The 23,330-nt window shown below is 44.9% G+C and overlaps 1 long non-coding RNA gene across 2 annotated transcripts; it reads right to left on the bottom strand.

Moving 5' to 3' along the window:
- Nucleotides 1-1,142: 1,142 nt before the first annotated feature.
- Nucleotides 1,143-19,713, bottom strand: LOC103160623. Of its 2 annotated transcripts, XR_004769779.1 has the most exons (5): nt 19,655-19,713; nt 17,365-17,870; nt 15,835-15,954; nt 1,618-11,126; nt 1,143-1,281 (listed from the first exon to the last, which is right to left on the bottom strand). It is a non-coding gene; the product is annotated as an uncharacterized LOC103160623 (long non-coding RNA). The 2 variants fall into 2 exon arrangements; XR_003485257.2 differs by lacking the exon at nt 1,618-11,126 and having other exon boundaries at nt 1,144-1,281.
- Nucleotides 19,714-23,330: the final 3,617 nt, after the last annotated feature.

Here is a 23,330-nt window from a genome sequence, read left to right as displayed (position 1 = left end):
AAATTACAGGTACAGAGATAAGCAGGACTGGATAACAGTAAAGGGGGAGTCAGATTGTAATCTCTGATCCGTACATTGTAGCAAACAGACAGGAGATTTAAAGAGACAGAGTAAACAGAGGGTCCTGGAAAGGCACAGTATTTAGTAAACAAGCCATGAACAACAGAGCCAGTGAAAGAAGAAATCACAGACAAAAAAAATAAAATAAAAAGCAAAAAGATCTGGCAGAAATCAAAAATCTGGCAGACAGGTTTGCTCGATAGGCCACTGGAGCTGTGCGTGCCTACAGGTAGGTCACATGACCAAAACGGCGGCAACTGTAAGCCGCTTTTGTCTGTTTACCTGCTTGTTGGATGAAACCAGAAAGGTTCCTCTGTGCATTTCCCATGGGTGAGGCAGGTGGAGAACCGGCAAAAAGCTCCTCTACGGATGCACGTCTGCCCGTGGGAGTTGCCAGGGGCCTGGCCCCGAAGGGGACACAGCTGTCCCGAAACTGAAAAAGGACCCAGCAGTCCGAACTGAAAAAAGCAAAAAAGCACCGCTCCTGGAGCGGGATCCCATGCCTGACCTTTAGGAAATGCACCCAACAAGTGAAAGAAATAAAAAGCAAGATGTCAGGTGGCAGTGCTTGCCGGTGGAAGTCATTGAACTGAGTGGGTAGGCCTAAGCTAGGTCACATGGTTATGACCAAGATGGCGGCCCCCAGGGTAGCACACGTGGTTGAGGTGGCGACCCCCGTAAGCACATTTTCAATTGCCAGAAAAGTTTTAAACCTCATTCATGTGGAAAAATGAAAACCAGCAGACAAACAAAACTCTCAGAGCATCTCAAGCAGACATTGCCAACCAAGAAGAAACAGTCAGAGAAAGAACAAACAGAACAATGAGGGACATTCCCAGGTGAAAGAAAGTTCCCACTGGGAGGCAGAACTCCGCTCATTTACCTACTCACTGCCAGTAACCGAAAGATCCCGTAAAAATGTATTTCCCGTGGGCAAGGCCGAAAAATGTACAGATTGCCCTGTCTGAGAGCACCAGGCCCGAAACTGAAAAATGGACCCAGATTGAACAGCGCTGGGTCTGCCCCATGGGAACAGTTTGGGTTTCTTACCGGATTGTAGCGAATAGGCAGATCAGTGAGTTTAAGAGATCCTTAGTTGGAAAGCGGCGAGTTGAGTTCCGGCATCTCAGGCTGCTGCAGGCAGGAGGAAGTGCCAGGAAAAGTGGAGATGGAAGTGGGCTATGAGTTCAGATTTTAGGATCTCCGAGATTTCCCGTGCTCCTGGCAGGAAAAGTTACAAAGAAAGACTATCCCACCAGCTAGCTTTGGGAGAGGGTCTACGGAGGGAGCCTAAACCAAGTCGGGCGCCAAAATGTTATTCTTTTGTTTAAAAAGAAGAAAAGAGAAATATTGAGACAGACATATTGACTATAAGTTTATTATAAGGCCCGGTAGAATGGGGAGACTAAGAAGAGGAACAGGGGTAAATGGCTGACCGCCATGGCCGGTCGCCATAGAGAGACAGAGCGGGGAAACAGAGAGAGGGGACAGAGAGCAGGAACAGGGGGAGAGAGAGAGAGAGGGCAGGGGCCTATCTTTTAAAGGGGTCCTCTGCACCTGCGTACAGACTTCTTTCCCATGGAACCTTGGGCTGACCAGGGTATTGCCTGAGTGGATTCCACCAGGTAACAGGGGCAGGCCAGCATAATGCCTGAACCTTTCAGAAAGCATCTTAAATGTCTTTATTTTATATACAGGGATGGGAGCATGCACCCCAGGCACACATGTCAGGGACAGAGGAGAACATGCAGGGGGATCAGTTCTCTTCCCCCACCGTGTGGGATCCTGTTAACATCCTTTGGCATTGGTAGCAAGTGCCTTTACGCTCAAAACAATCTCAAACCTTTTCAGAAGTTTTTCACAGCTCCTTAAATTTACAAAAGCAGACATGGAACATTGCAAGCGTCTGTAAGAAACTTCTAGATGTGTTCCTTTGTAGTAGGAAACAGTCTAATTTGAAACTCTCTGATATGTTAAACACAGGGGGCCAAAGTCACCGAGATTCAATGAAAAACAAATCTGAGTGTTTTTCAACAACTCTAGAATACACAGGCCCGTGGGAGTTATCAGCAAAGCATTATCTGAGAGGGGCTTTGTAGATAGGAGGGAAACAGATAGTGAGATGTTGACGCCAAACACAAGCTTTAACAGTTAGCTTTACTAAAGCCATTTATTCCCAGCAATTCTCAGTGGGGTTGATCACACGTCTAATAATGTCTGTGAATCTGTGTTTCGGAGCAAGTTTTAAAAGGGAGAAAAACCATTCAGCGTAGGCATCCTAACACACATGCTTAGAGAGAGGCAGTAATGGATTGATGGCCTCACTTAAAAATTTTGAGAAGAGGATATTTTGATTCAGATACAACCAGGTTCTCCTAAGGTAGTAATCTTCCATAATTGCATCATCCGCACTGTAATGGTATGGAAATTGCAGATTGAATACAGCCTTATATTTCTGTATTTGATGAATATATTGCTGTAAAGCTCTACATAAATCACATTTAAAAATCAATGGGATCATTTTAGAGATATTAGAGAATCTCTCTGTGTGAAGGAACCCATTTGGCGAAGACTTTCAAGGACTGGCATGTCACTGCCTAGTGTATAGCATTTGAATATGTATTTTCCCAAACTCCTTTTATTGGAGTTCATCATTCACATATCCTGGTTTGGCTTTGCCACATGACCAATGAAGAATCCTGCAAAAAACAGATTGTAAAAGGGAAGCAGGATGTGGTTGGATATGGTCGTGCATGCCTGTCACCCTAGTAATGGGGAGCTGAAGCACTAGGATTGTGGGTTTGAGGAAAGCCTAGGTTATCTAGAGAGAATCCCTCCTCAAAACAAACAAACAAACAAACAAAACAAAGAAGAGGAAGACAAAGGCCAGGAGGAGGAGAAGGAGGGTGGCCACCATCACTTAAGTATAGATATGAAAAAATTTACCTGACTGGGTTTTGGTAGCCAAGGTTACGTGGAAGTACTTTACAAACGCCCCCATCTCTGGGGATCCACACTGTAACTGTACACGGCTCAGTTCCCACCCCTAGACCCAAGCATTTCATAGCTGTTTGCCCTGAGTTTCCTTTTTTATCTCCAAGGAAAATATGCTCATTCTGTCATTTATTGACTTTTGTGTTTTAGATATTATGTATTGATATTCCTTAAAACTAGGCTTTCTCATCACCTCAAATTAATGAGATCCTGCCTTTCACTGCCCATGGCTGGAGGGTTTCACAGATTCTGTACGGATCAGTAAGTTCTTTCATAATGTTTGTTACATAAGCACCATGAGATACTAAGTTCAGGTTCAAGGGCTGGAGAGATGGATCCGGGGCAAGAGCACTTGTTGTATAAACACCAAGATCCAAGTTTGGATCCACAGAATCCAGGTAAAGTGTCAGAGGCATTAGCATATGCACCTGCATCCCTCAAAACATGGGAATAAGGGCAGGAGGTTCAGGGAGAGATCCTGACTCAAAGGAATATGCTGGAGAGTGATAAAATGGGATACCCATCCTTCTCCCCAGGCCTCCGTGTGTTCAGAGACATGTTGACCTTTACACATACATTTACACATGCTGTATACATATACCACATACACACACTAAAAACTTAAAATTGAGTTTCATCCATATCTTTATCTTGAAGCTAAAGATAGCAAAAGCAAGAAGAGAGATCTGGAGCAGCTCCTGGTACAATGGTATTGAGGGAGTTTCCTGTGTTAGAGTAATAGTTGGGGTAAAAGATCCAATTACATGAAAAGCTGTAACCAGGAGTGTGGTGGTCGCAAAGCAATCCTGGCTATTTCCTATGAAGAGACACATAGGAACTCCTTAAGGAAGACCAGCCTAGGGTCATTGTTCCTCAGGCCTATGATGACTGGGGTGAGGCCTGGTGGCAGGGCATCATGGAGGAAGTCTGTGTGGAGAGGCAGAGGTGGTTACAGATCTAATGGCTTTGGCTTCGTTTCTTTGGAGACAGAGCCTTGATGTGTAGCCCAAGCTAGCCTTGGGTTTGTGGCACTCTTGCTTCAGTGTCTGAAGAGCTGGGATTGCAGCAGTGTGCACACATACCTGGCTTCTGCATGCTTCCTAGCGAGCTGTTCCTCTGAGGCCCTGCTTTCCTCCCTTTCCGGGGTTTGCATTGTCCCTACATCCTGGTCCTTTAGTAGCCTGTGGCATGAGATCTCTTCCCACTGTGGGTACACTTCTTTCTGTATGATAATTTCATGGTTTCCAAAATGTAAAGTTTCGGGTTGTTTTGAGACAGGGACTCTCTACATAGCCTTAGTTGGCCTGTGACTCACTATGTAGACTAGGCTAGCCTTGAGTTAATAGAGATCTACCTGCCTCTACCTCCAAAGAACCCAAGATTAAACATGTATGCCCCAACAGCCAGCTGAAGTTTCATTTTCTCTCTTCCTTTTCTGCCTTAAAAATTCTCTACTGCTCTTATTGTCAGTGGATTCTCAGTCACGGAGATGGTAAATATATTAAGATAATAGGTTTTAAGATAATATTGGCATTGATTTAGAATAGTCAGTCGGAGTCTCAAATTTTAGTCTAAAATAAAGGTGTACAAGTCAGAGGAGATGTCACAGTTGACCAAGTGCTTGCTACTCAGCATGAGGACTAAGTTTGTCCCCAAAACCCACACTAAAAAAGCCAGCATGATGGCGCTTGCAATCCCAGCACTGGGAGGAGACTGGAGGATCCCTGGAACTCACTGAGCAGCCAGAGCAGCTTATTCAGTGAGCTGGGTGCCAGTGGGAGACTGTCTAACAAAGATGGAAATGGTGCCCGAAAAATTACATTCAAGGTTGTCCTTCTGTTTGTGTGTACATGAAAGTGTATGCCCATACCACACACACACACACACACACACACACACACACACACACACACACACACACACACACACGAGTAAATAGAATGTGTACAGATGCAACCAATCTGTAGGTTAAAAATTCAAGTTAGTCCTGTGAGGAAGTGAGAGCATTCGCCTCTTTTCACTTTCCTCACTCTCTTTCTGAGCTAGATGAAGCTGTTTTGCCTTTATGAAGTAGGAAGGGAAGGGAAGGCTATGTCCTTTGGCCCCCAAGGGCCCCAGGTTCCTGCCAGTGTCTTTTACGGATGTTTAAAAGCACAGGGAAATACTACAGCCCATTCTTGACATTATGTGCCTTTAGGTACCTGGAGCTGAAAACATAAAGGTTAATTAAGAGATGACTCCAGGGCTACTTTATTTGTTAATTGTGCCTTAAAATTCTGATTTTGAGCTGTGATGGCCAAGTGGTTAAGAGTTTGGCCTTGAAAAAAATCTGATTTTTATCCCCAACTCCTGTAGATAACAGCCCACTCCAAGAACCCAAATGCTGATTTATTGTCATTATTCTGATATGGGATCAGGGGAAAGTTGAGTCTTGTCATCTGTGTGGCCTTGGACTCAAATCCTAATGAGGCCATTGTGGACAACATACAGTTTTATTCTCCCTGACCTTCAGTGTTTTTCCTCTGGAGTGGTTACATTTATAGCTATCTAATGGGTTTTATTTTGAAAGTTAATATTAGGCAATATTTTAAGCACTAAGAAAAGTGCTGTGTGCACAGTAGATACTTAGAAGATTAATCTCCTTCTTGGGCCCACAGCTGAAATCTCAGTTATTATTTTTCATGAATCAGGGGTCCTTTTGCTTTTCCCTTGTTGTAAGCCTCGGAGTGTCTACTTGGAGTTGCTCGGCACTTACCTTATTTCTGTTCTCTCTCTCTCCTTCCTCCTTTCCCTGTCTCCTTACTGTCTTCTGGGTGTTTATTTATTTGGTATTTATATTTGTGTGTGTGTGCGTGCATGTGGACATGTGTGCCTATATGCACCAAAGTGGAGGTCAGAAGTTGATGTCCTGTCTTCCACTATAACTCTTCACCTTATGTTTTGAGACAAGGTTTCTAATATAATCTGTAGCTTGGCAATTTGGCTAAACTGGTTGGCCAGCAAGCACTAAGACCTGTCTTTGCCTTCCTTCCCAGCACTGGTATATGGACACTTGCCACAGTGCTCAGCTTTGATATGCATGGTGGGGATCTGAACTCTGTCTGCCTTATTAGATGGGTCCTCACTATGTGGCCCAGCCCGACATGGAACTCGTGGTTCTCTTGCCTTAGCCTCTCAAACACCGGGGTTACTGGTGTGTGCCAGGCCTCTTCCCCAGCAGATGATAAAATAACCCTTTTTTGATTTCTTTGTGAGGGTCACAGGAGATGGCTCAGAGGGTAAAATGCTTACTGCTCAGATCTGGAGATCTCAAGTCCATCCATGGAACCCACACCAAGGTGTAAGGGGAGAACTGACTATACAGACTTGGTCTCTGACCTCTACAACTTCACTGTGGCATGCCCTCACACACACACACACACACACACACACACACACACACACACACACACACCACAAATACACTAATAATAAATAACATAATACCTACTCACCACATTCACACTAATAATGACTAACAATAAAATTCATGGCATATGGGCAAAGCACAAAGGAGATCCTTTTTTCATACCCATTGTCAAATTCTCCCCAGTGAGAATGTCTGTTTGGAGGCCCACCCCTTATCTAGTAGGAATCTTTTACACCAGGGCTTGCCTCTAGAAGCTCCACAGAGAGAACTGGCTGAGCTCATTCTTTTAGGGCAGTCTTCCGGCCTGGCTCATTGTGTTTGGGGCTTCACTTCAGTGACGTGTTCCTTCTCAAACCCCCTGATGATGAATCGTCATGCAGGCGATAGTAATTTTTTTAAAAAAATTCCATTTATTTTCCTAGTTTAAACTGCTGTTAGGCTGGTACCACAGACAAAGTGGTCACCGTGCCCGTCTGCCATGCTATTTTGGTCCTGCCTCCTTTTGAAGTATTTTCAGTAACACCATGGTTTGTCAAATTTTACTTTCTGTAGGGTCAAGTGACTGTTAAGCATGGGAAGAGAAGGAGAGGGGAGAATTTAATATGACAGCCAGGGTGTTTCAAAAGAAGTCCAGGTCTTTGTGAAAAACAAAAGCCTGGAGCCCTGTGGTGAAACCGCAAACAGCAGAACCACACAGGCTTCTTGCTTGCTTGGGATGTGATGAATGAAAATGTGTTTGTACTTGAAAATGGGGGAATTTGGAATGGTTGTATTTCAGCTTGAGAATGTGCTTGATGGTATGTGTGAATTTTTTCATGTGTGTGTGTTTTTTCTTTCCTTTTTGTCTTTGATGCCCAGCTGGTGTTTTGAGACAAGGGTCTGATCAAGGACTTGGATTCTAACAACAGTACAGTATCCCTCTCGCGTAGTCCTTACCCCACCCTCCATCCCAAGCGGAATGGACGCCATAATCTTGTTCCTCTCTGGGTGAAGAGCAAAGCTGGGCCCCTGAAGCCCCATTTTGTGATATTGTATGGTAATGGGAGTCAACATTCAATCCTCTATTTGCTCCATGCTCCTTATTTTTATTCTCAAGTTTTAATAGACAAGCGCCTCTGAAATCAGCTTTTCCCCCACCCCATGTATTTATTTTAGGGAATGGCCATTTTCTCTTTTATGTGCGTGAGTTAAATTTACAGATTAAAGTGCTTCTGTTTTGATATGCCTAGTGGTGAGCAATTAGTACTTCAGACACAAGGCTGTGGCTTCGCTGTCTGTTTATGGAAGTTGTTGAAAGTGGAATTTACATATTCCCTTCCTCTCCTTCCCCTCAAAACAGGACAATAGGAAGCTCCTTCACTACTCTGTAGGATCCATCTGGTCTTGGTGCCTGCACTAAAAGGCATCTCTTCTTTGTCGCCTGATTTGTGCCCCCAGGAGGAACTCTTCTCTCACTGAGGGCTCCTTTGCTATGTGCACCAGATGGAGCTGGTCTAGATAGTTTATATGTGTGTGTGTGTGTGTGTGTGTGTGTGTGTGTGTGTGTGTGTGTGTGTGTGTGTATGCCTCAGAGGCCAGGGGGGAGGATATTGGATGTCAAGCTCTATCACTTGAGTTACTCCCTTGAGACAGAGTCTCTCATGGAACCTGGAGCCCTTTCAGCACTTCCAGGTCATAGTTCATCACTGAGGGATGTGAGGTCAACAACTCAAGCAGGGAAAGAACGTGTGGCAGAAACCATGGAGGATGCTGCTTGCTGGCTCACCCCATGGCTTGCTTAGAGAGAGACCAAGGCCGCCTGCCTGGGGAATGGTTCTGCCCACAGTGGACTGGGCGCTCCTACACCCATTAATGATTAAGACAGCTCCCTATAGACACACCAACAGGCCAATCTAGCCAATTCCTCAGCTGAGGCTTTACTCTCAGATGGACTCTAGGGCAATGGTTCTCAATCTTCCTAATGCTGTGATCCCTTAATACAGGTCCTCATGTTGTGCTAACCCCCAAATGTAAGATTATTTCCATTGCTACTTCATAACTGTGATTTTGCTACTGTGATAAATTGTAATGCAAATACATGATATGCCAATGGTCTTAGGCAGCCCCAGGGAAAGGGTTGTTTGACCCCCAAAGGGAGTCTTGTGGACATAGAAAAACAGCTGCTCTAGGCTATGTTAAGTTGGCAAAGCTGACTAGGAAAGTAGCCTTTATGTTGTCTTCACATATGATGGGTGTGCAGCTTAGTTGGTAGAGTTCTTTCCTAGCATGGCTGAAGATTGTCATTGTATAGCCAGTGTCTCATAAACTAGACATGGTGGCATATGTGAGTAATTCCAGAACTAGGGAGGTGTGGAGGTTGGGGATTTAGAAGTTCAAAGTAGTCTTCAGTCACAGTTTGAGGCTAGCCTGTAATACATGAGGCCTTGTACTTGGAACAAAACACCATAGTTTCCAGGTGGCTGGGTTTGGTGATGTATACCTGTAATTTCAAAACAGGAGGAATCATGGAGCTAGCCTATGCTAGGTATAAAGTTCCTGGCTAGCCTATTCTACATAGACAGGCTCTGTTTCAACAAAACATATCAAAATGTAAACAAAACAAAACTGTTGGCAAATGAAAGATGAGTTCAGAAGATGAATGGGTAATAGAGTGCCCCAGAGTGCACCCATAGAGCACATGGTGCAACTTGTTTCATGTTGGGACAGTGAGCAGTTACTCCCCTTCATTGTGGGCATAACCTACTGCATCTCCATACCACCAGCTCAAGTCTACCTCCAGAAACGGGGTTCTCACTAAGGGTTTTCCAGATGGATGTCTGGTGTGAAGAACTAGGAACCTCAGATACTGACCACAAGCTGTCTGCCACCCCATGCTGAAGGCTCTGGTTCCCAAACACATCATGTACTGGAATGCATAGACATTGCACTCTTCCATCACTTCCAATGTCTTGACTATGTCAACTGTGACCAAACATAGCCCTTAAGAAGCAGCTGTGGCCATCATATAGAAGGCTGTAATGGACAGTGTTCATTGCTTCTCTGGGAGTTGGTTTCTGTAAATCCTGTGGAGTGTTTTGGTTCTTGCACTCTGTCATTCAAACTCTCTTAGCAATGACATTGTTTAATCAATAGTTCATTCTTTCACTGGGAAGACGGAGCAGTGAGTAAGTAATGTGTGTACAAGCTCAATTACCTGAATTCAGATTCCCCAGAACACACACAAAAGCTGCACACAGTAGTCCACACCTGTAATCCCAGTATGCCTACAGGGAGATGGAGATGAAGACAGAAGAATGACTGGCAGCTCTGGGTCAGTTATCTTGGTGTACATATCAATGAAACACCACAGACCCCGCCTCAAACAAGGTCAAAGGCCAGAACTAATGCCCAAAGTTGTCTTTGACCTCTATATTGGCATGCCAATGCCTACATTTGTGTGCACACACACACACACACACACACACACACACACACACACACACACACACACACACATCTTATTCTTTGTTGTTACATTGAATATGTACTTCTAAATTCAGTGGCACAAAGAAAAGGAATTAAAAAAACAAAGCCAAAAAACCTCTGCCCCTGAAGATTTGGCATTCTGGGCGAGAGAAACAGACAAATGCCCGATCTGTAGTAGTTGCTCCGTTTCTTTGACTTTGATTTTACCCTAGCTTTGACTTTCCATGAGTGTTAGCTGGACTGTCTGTGTTCTCTACCTAAAGGCACACAGGTTGGGCTGATCTGTAGACATGTGTGTGCTTTTATAAAAACAAGAAGAAACTTATATGCCAGACCATAAGCTGAAAAATCAAAGCCATGCTTAGGAATAAAAATGAAAGGAATAACTTTGTTTCTTATGTTTTTGTATGGCACATCCTCCCATATGGGGAAGGCTTGGTCCTCAGCCAATAGATCTTATCTTTGAGAGGTGACTGCACCCTGAGGGCTCTGCCCTGCATAATTAACAGATGGATTTATACTTAAATGGATGACTTAGAGGTAGTGAACTGTAGGAGGTGGACTCTGATTGGAGGAAGTCTGTTATTGGGGTGGGCCTTGAAGGAGTGGAGCAGCACAATGCTCCTCTTCTTCCTAGACCAATCCTCCAGGGCCTTGAACTTCCCCTGAGGGGTGAATGTAGAGTATGGGGTGGGTGAGTCACTACCGAGATCTCCTGTGGGAAGGTACATAGGATGGCTCAGGAAAAGGGGTCCCCAAGACCTCAAGAGGTTCATATACAGCACATAGTGTTAGAGTGAAGCCACCTTTAAGAATTGGGCCTGTCAAGCTCTAAGGATGGCACGAGACAGCCACATGTCACATGGGTCCATCAAACCCAGGAGAAACTAAAAGTGAGCATACCAGGGGCTGCTGGAAAAAGCTCAGACAAGTGCAAGGGAGGGAACTAAACAAGAGCTATCCCCAGAAGTGGGCGAGAGCAGAGAGCCACCCTGCTGCTGCTCCAGCTCCCACCACTGCTGCCTCTGGACAGGATGTTTTGTTCCTGTGTGTGGTGGTTCAGTGAAATCAGAGGCGCTCCAGCATACGTGAGCACTCCTTTGAAGTCTCCCTTTTCTGTGGGAAGTTCCTTTCCAAGATGAAACTTGGTCACTGTGCTCTGTTGAAATCCAGCCTCCAGGAGACTCACAGGGGAGTTCTGAGGAGAAAGAAACGTTCCAGGGAGATGTTTTGAAATCCTCCAAGCTACATGTAATCAGTGCGAACTTTACATGTATTCAGAGTGCATATTAAGAGCACTTTAAGCAGTAATGGTCCCAAAGGCACTGGTTCATTATGAGAGCAAACAGTGGTTTAAAGCTGTGTTTTCTCAGAGAAAAGAATCAAAATGGGCAAAGATGCCAGAGTTGCGCCCCCCCCACTTCATTTGTGAGAAAATGCGCTTTTGATTGATGTCTACCAAAGACCGTATTTAGCATAGCATAGTTCCAATGGTTAATGAATGTTCAGAATAGTAATTTGAAACATTTGGGGTGATATCCCCAGGCAATTTTTCCAATACCTCTTTTATTCTTTGCAATATCTGGAACATGAAGACTGAGAATGGAGATAATTGCACTGGTTTGCTTTTTCTTTCTCCCGTGAGTCTGAACATTCCTATTCTATATCAGCAAGAACAACTATTCTCATGAGTTCTTCACTTCCATTTTTAGTCATAGGGATAGAACTCTCTCTCTCTCTCTCTCTCTCTCTCTCTCTGTGTGTGTGTGTGTGTGTGTATACACATGCTCATCTATATGCAAGTATGTGCACTTAGAGGCCAGAGGTATTGATATGGAGGACTTCTTCCCCTGTTTTAGGGTCTCTCACTGAACCCAGGTCTCAGCAATCAGACCCGACTAGCTGGGCTGCAAGCACAAGGGTTCCACCTCGCTCTTCTCCCCAGCATCAAAATTGTAGGTAGGTGGTGCTACACCTATTCAAAAGGATGATGGGACTCTGGCCTAGGTCCCCATGCTTGCAGGGCAGGCCCTTTCATCTGTGTGACAGAGGACATAGTAGTGATGACCTCAGTGAACCTGTCTCTGAATCTTTTTCTCTGGGATTCTCCAAGAGGCCCGAGACACATCTGGAACAACTCTGTGCCTAATTCCGATCTATGTACCAAGATGAAAAGGCTATATTTTCATTTTCACAAGCTTTTCTTTATGTTTATATTTGATTCCTTTTCGTCACACAGTGTGCACCGTGGTGTTTAGTAACAAGACGCCATAAGGATAAGAAACTGCTGAGAGCTATCAGACCATGACAACTTAATAGTGTCTCAGCACTGTGTCCAGTATGTCTATGAAGTATAATTTCATGTGCTACTCAGGAAAATAAAAGCAAGAAACAACACTATTATACAGCAGACCACTAATTTCAGGCTCTGCTGGCAAACAAGTAATGCTGTGCCATGAAATAAGCTCAGAGGAGCCCTCTGTTTTGCCCCGTTGTGGCTGAGAAATATTGGTCATGTAATAACTCATTGTATTTGTGTTAAATTAGATAAAGATATCTAATAAGACAAATGAGTGATGAGAATCAGAATGCACCATGGCTTAGCAATGAAATATGTTACCTCTCTAAGATGCCAAACCAGTGTTTGAGGCACTATGCAATGCTTATACTAAACAGAATGGCACTTAAATCGTATTAAGGACCCTTGAATGTGCATAGATTCCTTTTCTACCCTGGGTTCTTTGATACTATCTGAAGATCACTGAGCATCAGTTACGAGCTGACACTCTTATGGAGTTGTGGGGTGTTTTAGTTATCTCTTTCAGCTTTGACAAAATGCTTGACAGAAATAACTTAAGGAAGGAAGGGTTTGTTGTGGCCCACAGTTCAAGGGGATCATTCCATCACGGTGAAGGGGACGTGGCGATGGGCATAGATAGGATACTGGTTATAAGAGCAGGAGCCATCATGGCTATTGAATACAGTGTGTGTGTGTATGTGTGTGTATGTGGGTGTGTGTGTGTGTGTCTGTATGTGTGTGTGTATGTGTGTATGTGTGTATGTGTGTGTATGTGTGTGTGTGTGTGTGTCTGTATGTGTGTGTGTGTATGTGTGTGTGTGTGTATGTGTGTGTGTATGTGTGTGTAAGTGTGTGTGTGTGTGTGTGTGTGCAAGTGCATGAGAGAGAGAGAGAGAGAGAGAGAGAGAGAGAGAGAGAGAGAGAGAGAGAGAGAGAGAGTTTATTTTGTGGTCCCATGTGTCTGCAGTCCTGGGCCTTGTAGCCATTGTTGAGCAGCAGGCACTGGACCTGGCTAAAGGCTTCAGCTGAGGCACAGGTGCTACAAGATAAATTTTTATGAATCAGATGAAGTGGGGAAAAGAATGATGGGGCTGGTGGAACACCAGCTTTGCCTCCATCCTCCATATCTGAAGCAGAAGCCGGGACACGGTACCCATGAACTAACTGACCTGCCTTCCATGTCCCAGGCTGTCAGTGAGGGTGGTTTATAATCTAGAATATTCAGAGTTTTGTTCGCCTGCCCAATACACTCTTCTTTCACTCTTTGCCGTATAGTGAGGCTGGTCAAACCCACCTCTCCCCCAATAATCATATCAATATCCTTGTTTAATAGTTGACTTGGCTCTGCTACATACCTTTCCTTATAAGTCAAACTTTATCTCTCCCACCCCTACATCTATGGTTGGGATACCCAAGAGTCTTTGCAGATTAGTGGGAAATTAACCATCACAGTGACAACAGAAGGCAGTAGACAACTATCTGGTCTTAATTGGTCATCAGTTGCTGGCACAGTTTGCTTAGAGTTGCTTAATTGAGTTATAATGTTAATGTATGTGGAATTTCAAGGTGGAATGATGCTTCAGTGGGTTATGCTAAGAGAATCTGGAATCATTAACCCATGTCCATCATTTTTGTCACCTGTTGGTTGCAAGAAGACCCTGTAATCTCCAGTTGTTAATCATGCATGTTCTTTTGTAATGCAATGGGAACGCACTACTACTAATAGTTAATTTGACCTTTTAAAAGGGTTTCTAACAAAATAACCAGACATACACTTTTTTTATTGAATGAGTGGATTTGTTCTCTGTGCTTGAATGGTAAAGAGTTTGGGAAAGTCCATGGTCATTAGTGGGGCTGGATTTAGAGACACAGTTAATCAGAGGGGTGTGAGGGTGAGGAATTACAAGCTAATTTAAGTTCCCTCTGCTTTGTGAACCAGACCATTCTTTGTTTCTGTTAATTGCAGAGAAAATGGACATTTCAGGATAATGAATGGCACCACGGGGTCTTGTATCCTGTGTCACAGACAATGCTCACAGATCTAACTTCTAGGATCCAGAGTGCTGGAAGTGGTCTTCGCCCTCAGTGATGGGGACACAGATAGACCAGGGTCATGTGGAATGTCCTTAGGAAGTCAGCTGGCCAGTTTTCTCTGTAGCAAAGTAGATTTTCTTGAAGTCATAGATGTGGGTATTTGGGTATGTGTTTGGGGTTACATGTTTGTGTCTGTGCATTCATAGGAAGCGGTACCGAAGTCAGTTTGGGTTGTCTCCCTCAATTCCTTCTCTACTGTTTTCTTTCTAAGTTTATCTTAATTTTTTAAATTTGATTTTAAATTGTGTGTGTGTGTGTGTGTGTGTGTGTGTGTGTGTGTGTGTGTGTGTATACATGCACTGTCCATGGAGGTCAGAAGAGTGTGTTAGATCCCCTGGAGCTTAAGTTACAAGCAGTTTTGGGATACCTGACTTGGATGTTGGGAACTGAACGCTGACCCACTGCAAGAGAAGTATTCACTTATCCATCGGTCCATCTCTCCAGCCCCCACCTTGTATTTTGAGAGGGGTTCTCCCACTGAACCTGGAGCTCCCCAGTTTAGCTAGACTGGCTGGTCGGTCAGCCCCTGAGAGCCTCCTAATTTTACTCCCCAGAACTGGTAGTGCAGATGTGCCCTGCTGTGCCTGGCTATTTGTCTGGGGATTTGACCTCAGATCCTCATGTGTTTACCCTTTAGCAAAACTGAGCCTTCTCTGCAGCAGGGAGGTATGGCTCACTGAGAACAGTTTTGACTCTATCTAACTGAGCAGTCACTTCAACCATTGAAGTCCTTTTCTGGTTTGTGAGTATGAAGATGAAAATTCTCATATATATGAAGAAATATAGATAAAGCAAGTGGAATTCCTATGCAGGGGAGTTACCAGCATGACACTTGAATATCTTGGATTTGTCTTTCACAGAAAGCCTTGGGCATCATTGCTTTGGATAACCTGTTATAAAACCTGTGTTCCCAAAGTAACAGGAGAATAATGATATCCCTATTGGGAATTTCAGGTCAACAGGTACCACAGAATGGTATCATTTAGTCCTGCCAGAGTTGGGGTGAGTAAGTCAGGACAGAGAAAAAGCTATGGTCAGAGCGTGGTGCCACTAGAGACTGTCCCCAAGACACTCTCATGCTTCAAGACTGTCTGCCACCTTTTCCCTTTCCCACGGAAGTTCCCTTCTGTCTCCACAGAGCTCCAAAAGGAAGCTCTTCAGAAATATAACCCAACTACAAAGCAAGATTCACACGGTACCTTCAAGGCCCTATGTTTGCCTTTTTTATGTTTGCTTTGCATTTGGCCTACTTGATCCCACATATATTTGGGGCATGTAGGGAAATGCATATTTCTGCGGTGGGTCTGTTCTATCTGTATTTGAGTTTGCAGGAGGGGATGCCATTTAGAAAAGTTTGACTTAGTGAAGGGAAGGAGGGCAACTGTGTTTGAAGTGCTTGACTTCTCTAATGATGCTTAGGAGATGGGTGTTTGCTGCCTTGTGTCTGTGTAGGCTAAGAACCTGGCCCATCTTGAGAAAATAAGTGGTTCAGAGGGACCGGCGAACGCATTACCTTTGTTTTGGTGCTTGTTAGCAGGAGAGAATGGTTAAGACACCAGCAGTGCTCCTTGCTGTTTAACATGGATGTCTCTGCTATGCCAAGGACTTAAAATGTCCTGTGGCACTTTAATTCCTGAAGGAAACCAGAAATAGAATGGAGTGAGTGAAGTAAACATAGCAGCAGTCTCCAGTCCTACACCCCCTTCCAAAATAAATCAGAAATCTCTTTTCTGGTGCCCTCCCACACATAATGCCTCCCAACATCCTAATGTTAGCCCATGGATGTCCATAATGATAGAACGCCCTTTGCTGTGGGGTTTGGAGCTAATGCTCAAAGGGACAATTCTTTTGCAAGGACTGGGAAGTGGACCATGGTCACTTACATTTGGTCAGATTAAAGGAACTAAGGACTTTAAGCTTCTTTGCTTTTTGCTTTTAGGAACCACGGAAACGGGTGGGGTATGGCAGCAGGTAAAGTGCTTGCCCATGTGAGCAGCAGGTGCAAGGACCAGAGTTCAGCTCCCCGGGTGGTTCACATACATGCAGTTGGATGTGGTGGCCCCCATGTAACTCTAGCTCTTGGGAGGCAGAGATGGGCATCCCTGGAGCAAGCAAGCTATGCAGACATGTTTAATTGGTGAGTTCTGGGTTCAATTAAGAGAATTCTGCTTCAGCAGATAAAGTGGAGAGCAATGGAGGGAGACTCCAACTCAGACTCATGCCACTGTACATGTGTGCACACATATGTAAACGTATCTGTGCACACACTCACATGTGAACATGCATACACACACACACACACACACACACACACACACACACACACACACACGGGGCGGGGGGGGATGAAATGAGAGAAATGAATTGTCACATTGGAATCTGGTGACAGTGTCAAATAAGCATTTGTTGTACCCTCAAAGCAAGTAAAGTTTTGGGAAAATATCTCAGAAGTATTTATCTAATCTCCTTGATAAAGGTGTGCCATTCAAACAATTCATAGGGAGAATGAGTATCAGGCTATAATTTTAAATAAATAAATAAATAAAAAGTTAAAATTTTCTGTTTGTGTATATATACCCAGAGAAGCCAGGCAAGGGCATGCAGGAACTGGAATTATAGGAAGGAGCTGGGAACTAAACACAGGTCCTCTGCAAGAGCAGCAAGTGCTTTTAACCACTGAGCCATCTCGCCAGCTATTATTTTTAGAAATAAAACCAAATGAAACTGGCTTAAGACAATAAAGGGAATACACAGGCTCAAGTATGTGACATCAGAAGGCCAAAGGTGAGTCAGACTTCAGGTGACATTTGGCCCAGAGTCATTAGGACTGTGACTATATCGTTCAGGGTTCTCTTGTCCCTGCCCCCACTGCTCCATATCTGGGTATCATTTTGACTCTGGCTGTCTCCATAGTAACCAAGGGCTGCTGCAGTTGCGAGCATTCTCCTGTCCACATGTGACCCTGTTCAGACAAGGGGACTACATCCTTGAAAGAGCATGTGACTCATTCCATTTGACTGGCTTATGTGGGTCACCCACTCACCTGTGGATGGAGTCCGTATTTCCAGAATTGATCTGACTGTCACACGTAAGTGGAAAATGTCAGAGAGAGCTGAATAGCTACTTGGGATACAGCCAACAGGTAGTCATGGTGTCACACCAGAATTAAGATCCGTTTTAAGTTTCCCAGGTTAGAGCAGTGAGATCTCTGAGGGTCCATGCTTCCCACAGTTCTTGGTGGCCGTTAACAAGTCATTATGAGTCTTCATCTCTTCAGCTTACACAGAAAGGCGAGGCCACCTACTTCTCTCAGAGTGCAGTGAGGTATTTTACAGGAAGCATGCTCACCACTCGCCCCCTAAGCCTCAGTGCACTGATTCTCATGTTTTCTCTGCTTAGGCATCACTGAAAGAAAGAACAGCCAGTCCAGCAATCCTGCAGGCCACTCCAAAGTCCGTTTTGTTTGTTTGTTTGTTTGTTTGTTTGTTTTTCTGTCATGTGGATTTGCTTGGCCTCCAGTCCTTGCAGGTCCCTTGTTTCCTGTGATCCCTGTAGACATGAAGAAGCAGGTTTAACTGGTTTTCTCAAGGCCTTACTCAGTTACAGGAAGCAAGCAGCCATAGCAAACCACAACTCTCTGGCCAGATTATGGGCTGGTTTGTGAAAGGTTGTCGTGGAACACAACCCCCTGCTTTTCCTGACCATCTCCCATATAAGGCTCTGCACTCAGAATCAGGCTGGTAGTCTTCTCCTTGTCCGTTTGACAGCAGTGACCCTCTACTGAGATAATGGGTATCCATGAGTGAATACAGTAGCCCCCCAAGCTGTCCTCCATAAGCACCCCTCTTCTTGACACTGTCCTCATGATGGTGTAATATCCACATAAAATATTAACATATACTGAACACTTTTAATCAACCATGCTCCCTACTGAGTGTTACTAACACAAGATTCTTCAACATTCTTAACACTATCAATATGCTAATAAAAATTTACAAAGTAAATAGATCCAGATATGTGAAGAGCAACATCAATATTTTAGGGGTTCTCAGGGTGTTCCATCCAGTAACCAATCCTTTCTTTGATAATAACTGTGTGGTTTCAGTAAGAATAGCCCCATAGGCTCACATATTTGAATGCTTAGTCTCCAGGGCGTAGCACTAGTTGAAAGAATTAGAAAGATTAGGGGGTGTGTCCTTGCTGGAGTAGGTGTGGCCTGGGGGTTAGTTTTGAGGTTTCAAAAACCCATGCAAGGACTAGACTCTCTCTTTCTTTCTGTCTGCTGATCAGGAGGTAGCTCTCAGCTACCGCTCCACTGTCTGCCGCTGCCACCATGCTCTGCTCCATACTGATAATGAAGCAACTCTCTGACACTGTAAGCCAGCCCCAAGTAAATCTTTTCTTTCATAGCAGTTGCCGTGATCATGGTGTCTCTTCCCAGCAATAGAACAGTGACTAAGGCGATGGTCACCACACTGTCTTTTAACAGCATTTATTAATTTAGCCTATTCCCGTATGTTATTTGCATGGAGTCACATGGTCTGTACTGTTGGTGGGTGAATCATCCGTTTCTCTGTGTGAAGCTGACAGTGTCCCATGTGTGTTACTTGCAGTGACCCATGGTATGGATGTACCACAGTGCTTGCGGACTCTTTCCTGTTGCTGAAAATCTGGATTATTTTCAGCTTTTAAAAATTATTATACACGGAGTTATTTTGAAGGTCTTCAATACATGCCCTGGTACCCACTTCCACACACTGATGTTAGTCTAAATTCTTAAAGGTGAGGTGGTGTGTGAGAGGGAGAATACCCAGAAGTTGTGGATGTGGATAAGGTTTCCCAGTGGCCACTCGACAGTGCAAATCCTCCCCATCAGCATATGAGAGTTCCTTACTAACCTTGCTCGTCAGTACTTCTGTGCCATAGTTAAGATCTGACCCTTTTTAAAACATGCTCTTATTGTTTGAGAATTTTGTGCATGTGTGTAGTATGTTTTGATCTAATGGACCTCCCAATCCCCTCCTTCCCCTTAAATCCCCCTCCCCTTCACCTCGTCCCCTTCTGACTTCATTTGCTCTTATTTTAAACCCACAGGGCCCACTTACGTGCATGGGTGTGGGACCATCTACTGGGGCATGGGTATCCTCCCTGAAGGACACTGACTCCCAATCCCCTGGCAGCCGTCAGCTGCCAATGGTTCCCCAGCAGTGGACCCCTCCTCCACCCATTCTGGGATTTTGCTGGCCTGATCTAGGGCAGGTTATAGTGGGAAATTACCAATACGGAGTCAGGTAGAAATATAAGGGTATTTAATAGGGAAAAGCCTTACTTACAGAGCGACCTAGCCAGCCGGCATGGCAGCAGTCTGTATCCAGGCCCAAAAGAGAAACCGAAATTGAAAACGCAGTCACCCTACGTTCCCTGACCACGCCCTCTCAAGCTTGTGAGGGCGTGGTCAGGCACACCTGTAGCCAGCCCCTAAGTAGGCGTGGCTACAGCTTCCCCTACAGCAGGTCTTGTGCATATGGTCATAGCCCCTGTGAGTTCATGTGTGCAGTGGCCTTGTCATGTTCAGCAAATGCTGTTTCCCTGCAGCTGAGATTGTACACTATTGGTTTATCCCCCAAGGCAATCTGACCTTAGCACCTATATATTGTTAGCTGTGGTCCTCTCTGCACACTCTAGGTTAAGGAGACCATCACATACAGATGAGCCTCGTGCCCCGCCCCCAAAGTTCTTATGGAGAAAGCTCAACACTAGCACAGTGCACACCCCATTTATGTCAGTTCCTCTTATGGCCAACAGATGGCACTAACAGTAATTAAGACAGCACCGGGCTCCCGAGCAAGAGAACTAAGGTATAGTTTTAAAGAACCAGGCTTTTACGTCTTAACATTTTAAGAAAAACCAATTCATGCAAATTATACAAAATAGGAGTTTGTAATACTATTTTCATTCATGCATTAATGTTTCCTTATTTTTGTATGAACCAGAAAACTTGATCCCAACTACCAAAATGTGCATCCCTGTTTTCTTCTTCCCCTCTGTTCCCATTACATCTCTTCTGGTCTCGCAATACTTACCTTGTATGCTGTTCTATGCTCTGAATTGCTCTGTTCCTCAGGACAGGAAGTGGATCATATTCATTCTTAGTCCCAGAGTCCCACACAGTGCCTGGCACAAAGCGGCTCTGTGTTTAGGGGCTGCAATCCTCTGAGCAGAAGCCAAAAGGCACAAGGTAACTCTCGTGTTCATGTGTCACATAAGCCCAGCTGTGGCTGTCTTGCCCCATTTGTTCTGCGTGTTCTGATCCCACCCTATGAGCCACAGGGCAGACCTCATGGTGATGCAGGCCCCAGGCCCCGGTCATTTGTGTGCTCCCCCTTGGTGAAAGATTGGGGACATCTGGCTGCACATCTGTTTCGCTGTGACAGTTTGTGGGCACACCATGCTGCCCACTTGCCTGACTCAGGTGTCACAGCAGATCATTAATGAGGGGGAAAGGGTGGCACTGGGCTAAGGTCAAGCAGTAGAGCTCCATAGCACAAACCTGCCTCTTCCATGTAAGACAGGTCCCTGGCTGTGAAGGCTAAGCTTAGTTGGTCAGCTTGAGAGGGTCTGGAATAACCCAGGGGACAAACCTCGAGGTGTGTCTGTGAGGCTCCAAGAGAGTCACCCAGGAGACAAACCTCAGGGCATGTCTGTGAAGTAGTTTCTAGATTGCATGAGATGGGAAGACCCAACCTTGACTATGGGAGGGTCCATCCCGTGCACTGGAGTCTCCAGCTGAATAAGGAGAGCATAAGCTGGGCTTGGTGCTTTTCTCTTCTCTCTTCTTCTCTCTTCTCCTCTCTCCTCTCTCTCTCTCTCTCTCTCTCTCTCTCTCTCTCTCTCTCTCTGCTTCCTGACTGGTGACACAGTGTGCCAGGTGCCTCACGTTCCCACTGCCATGGTGAGTTGTAACTTTTCTTAATCTGTCCTGAAATGGGAGCTCAAGTAAACCCTTAGTCCCTTATATTGCTCTTGTTAGCTCTTTAGTCATAACCATGAGAAAAAGAACCACACACTGGTGACTGGACCATTGGTGGACCAGGATTCGTTCTTATTCACAGGGTTTACCTTGGGACAGGTAACATTGAAAACATTAAGCACAATGACAGTTTAAAGTCACTCTCTCATATCTAGCCACCTTCTATGTTCCTTACAGTGATAGCCTTTAAAGGTGGCCGTGGCTATCACTCTCCTTGTAGATTTCACTGTGCTGGCTGAGGAGTTAGACTATGGTGGCAAGCGCCTTTACCTGCTGAGCCATCTCCCTGGCCTCTGACATTTTATTTAAAAAAAAAAAAAAAAAACCTCAGACACAGCTATTTATGGTGGCATCTAGAGGATAGGGATCTTTTCTATGTTACTATGAACTTTTCTCTATAAATATGAAATTCATGTATTATTATGTTTCATGTTATGGTTGATTTTATTTCCATGGTGAGAATGGCCAAATTTGTATTATCTTAAATCTGAACACTCACCAGTTTTTCTGTATGATTTGTGTTCTTTCCATAGCAGAATCATATTTTCTACACACATGATATGTGTGATTGCAACTAAAAGTTTGTAAGACTGTTTTACTTACAGCCTCTCATTTGAGTCTACTAGAAGTCCTCTCAAGATGGATGGCCTTTAAAAACATTCATTCCTATGATAATGCATAAGAAAATGAGGTTTGTGAGAGGGCTCAGCAAGAACTTACTGTGCGAGTCTGATGACCAGAGTGTGATCTCTGATGCCCCAAGTGTGATCCCCAGAACCCACAGTCAAACCTGATCCTCCACGTTGTCCTATGATGTCATACACACTCTGCCCCATGCAAGTGTCCTATGACCTAATATACACTCTGCAGCATGCAGGTGTCCTATGACCTCATACACACTCTGCAGCATGCAGGTTACCTCTGACCTGATATACACTCTGCAGCATGCAGGTTACCTCTGACCTGATATACACTCTGCAGCATGCAGGTGTCCTATGACCTGATACATACTCTGCAGCATGCAGGTGTCCTATGACCTGATACACACTCTGCAGCATGCAGGTGTCCTATGACGTCACACACTCTGCAGCATGCAGGTGTCCTATGACCTGATACACACTCTGTAGCATGCAGGTGTCCTGTGACCTCACACACACTCTGCAGCATGCAGGTGTCCTGTGACCTCATACACATCTGCAGCATGCAGGTGTCCTGTGACCTCACACACACTCTACAGCATGCAGGTGTCCTATGACCTCACACACACTCTGCAGCATGCAGGTGTTCTATGACCTCATACACACTCTGCAGCATGCAGATGTCCTATGACCTCACACATACTCTGCAGCATGCAGGTGTCCTATGACCTCATACACACTCTGCAGCATGCAGGTGTCTTATGACCTCACACACACTCTGCAGCATGCAGGTGTCCTATGACCTCATACACACTCTGCAGCATGCAGGTGTCCTATGACCTCACACACACTCTGCAGCATGCAGGTGTCCTATGACCTCATACACACTCTGCAGCATGCAGGTGTCCTATGACCTCATACACACTCTGCAGCATGCAGGTGTCCTATGACCTCACACACACTCTGCAGCATGCAGGTGTGTGTGCATGCACTCGCACACCACTACCCCTGCAAAAGGGCAACGGATGATGTGCCTTCCTCAGTGCAAGGCAAACATGATAGGACCAGGGTCCCTCGTCCTAGTTGTGGAATTGCAAGCTCATTGCCAGGGTTCTTCAGTTTGTGGGCCAACAGCACACCCGGGAGAGTTATAAGCTGAAGTTTCACCCTAATAGCTTTTCCCCCAACTACAGAAATTAGGCATCAAGTCCCCCCAAAATGGAGAATTCTCAGCCAAGAATGTCATTTTTAAGACAAGGGTAGTCAGCCAGACCTAATAATACAGGCCTGTAATCAGCGGGGAGGCTGAAGTGGGAGGATCAAAAGTTTAAGGCTTACCTG

The sequence above is a fragment of the Cricetulus griseus genome, chromosome 4, assembly GCF_003668045.3.
Source record: "Cricetulus griseus strain 17A/GY chromosome 4, alternate assembly CriGri-PICRH-1.0, whole genome shotgun sequence".
Taxonomy (NCBI): domain Eukaryota; kingdom Metazoa; phylum Chordata; class Mammalia; order Rodentia; family Cricetidae; genus Cricetulus; species Cricetulus griseus.
This window is presented reverse-complemented; position numbering and strand designations above follow the sequence as displayed.